Source organism: Dama dama, chromosome 9, assembly GCF_033118175.1.
Source record: "Dama dama isolate Ldn47 chromosome 9, ASM3311817v1, whole genome shotgun sequence".
NCBI classification, from domain to species: Eukaryota; Metazoa; Chordata; class Mammalia; order Artiodactyla; family Cervidae; genus Dama; species Dama dama.
In genome coordinates, this window is record NC_083689.1 from 57509339 (window position 1) to 57511896 (window position 2558).

A 2558-nucleotide genomic window follows, 5' to 3' on the forward strand; every position below is an offset into this window, starting at 1 on the left:
CAAGTTACAGTCCATGGGATCTCAAAAGAGTCAGACACGACTTAGTGACTAATCCTAAACAACAACAACAACAGGTACTAGTTAACAAGATTCTTTGTTCTATTGAAACTTTTAGTCTGGCAATGGAGGTAAGCATTATACAACTGATTATGTATATAAGAATTTAAATGTGCTTATATTAAGGATGATGAGGAAGGGCTGGGTAGTGTGAGTATATATACTTGGAAGGATCAGAGAACGCTTCCCTGAGGAAGTGATATTTGATAACTGATATCTGAAGGATGAGCAGGGGTGGCCCAGGGGAAGAAGAGGGAGACTGGTCCAAGTACAGGAAAGAAGCCGAATGCTGGGGGAACTTTATGAGAGGCTGGGCAGTCATGTGAGCTGAGGCTGGAGAGGCCGGTTGTGGTCAGTCCACGTAGAGCATCACAGGCCATGGAAATGTTAGCCTCCTTCAGTGGTAAAGGGAAGTCATCCAGGAAGGCCATCTAAGTAGAGGTAAAAGAGTCACAGTAATTCTGATTAATGGAATTTTCTTTTCTTTGTCCTTACACCCAAATTATAACAGGCCCTAGTTGGCAAGGTCTTAACTTGGATTCTTCTAGATTAACAATTACAAAAGCAATACTTCTACCTGAGGCTTCTCTAGGGTTCTTGACTACATGAGCTCCACATGGGCTCATGAACCTCTCACACTTACAAAAGCTTTCTAGCACATTATTGTGATATTTCAGCAAAGAACATACTGCAGGAAACTTTTGCAAACCCTCACTAATTGGGTTACCACTCCAGGGCTCTCAGGCAATATCATTTTTTACGAGAACAGCAGCAGACAATGTTTTGAAGGAAGTCAGCACCTAGCCTGTCATTTGGACTCCACAAAGCCCACCCTCCCTATTTCTCCTTTTTTCTTGAAAAGGATCTAATAGCTTCCTTTTAGAAGCAGAGGTGACTTTAAATCATGTGCCCCTTCTTGCAGAAGCAAAGCATTCTAGACTTAACTCCTATTGTAGACCTAAAGGCTGTATACTCTATTTTAAGACTCAAAACTCAGTCAGTAGATGGGGAAGAAACTGTGCATGTTTGCGTAGATGGGAGGTTAGGTTGGGCTGAAAATCTTTTCAAGTGTGCTTATGTACACTTTGATCATGTGTCATGCTAACCATGAAGGATGTAGGAGCCACTTAGAACGTGGCTACGGCTATGATTCCCTAACAATATTCCAGGAGTTTTTTTTTTTTTTTAATTCTACCCTAAACAAAAATATGATGTTATTTTTTTCTGTGTTAAAAAAAAAAAATGCAATCCTTTCACAGTACACTGAACAATGCTGTGCATTGTTGGTATTCTTCATGACTGGTCATAATAGGCCAAAGCAATTTTGGGACCAGAACTTCTCTCTAGGAGAGATTCAGGATTCACAGTCAACATGATCTGTCACTACACTGTTACTTTAACATCTGATTTATAGCCAACCAAACAGCTCACATAAAAGAGAACAGGAGAAAAATAGGCAATATGAAGTCTAGGCCCTTTATATCAGAGAAGAGCTATGGAGTTACATACAGAACTGGGTTACTAACCGATACTGGGGCAAAAAGTCCAGTGGGTCTGATGATCTGATTTACTGTGGAGGTCGTTTGGTTAGGGATCAGGCAGGAAGGTATGCTGGAGATGATGGTACCAAAAATCTGCATATTCAGATATTGCAGGAAGTGGAGGTAACAGAATTACCAAATTCTGTTCTGCTAGGCCTTACTGAAATAGCCTAGTTCCTGGTATAAGGAAAAAATGGTGTAGTACAGTGTTAGTACAGAGATTTTTGGATTCTGACTTGACCATTTCATTGCTGTCTGGCCCTGTATTACCTGTCTATGCTTAAGTTCCCTTACTTATAAAGTAGAGATAATAACACTTATGTAGGGCCCTGGTGAGCAGTGGGAGGACTTGAGTGAGGTGAATGAGACACCTCCCTTGGGCAAAATGGAAGGGGAGGCCCCAGAAAACTCAGTAAAAGAGATTAATAATGTTTTAAATTGATATTTTCTTAAAAATTCAAATTTAATACCAAAAATGCACAATGAACAAAATAGCAAAAGGGCCGTTTTTGTGACTGAATACTCTGACCTTTTTGTCTTTCTGCAGCTTTAATGAAAAGTACAGTCAAACATTCAGCCTTTCTTCTCCACACCATAGTTTGGGCAGCCGTTTCTGACTTTTAGTATCTTTTGCCATTTAGAACATGAGAATTTTCTAAATCATCCAGTCTTGATACTGACATACAATTTACTTATTGTATTTTACTTCTCCCACTAGATTTTAACGTCTGTGAGGGCATGGATTTTCTAAAAACTTTTATGTTGAAATAATTTTATATTTGCAGAAAAGCTGCTAAGCTAGTACAGAGAATTCACATATACCGTTCATTCAGCTTCTGCTAAACTTAACATCTTACACAAAGCTGTGGTACATTTATCAAAACTAGGACGTTAACATCAGCACCATACTATTAACTAAATTACAGGCATAGACACATTTATGTCATACAAAGTTTTTTT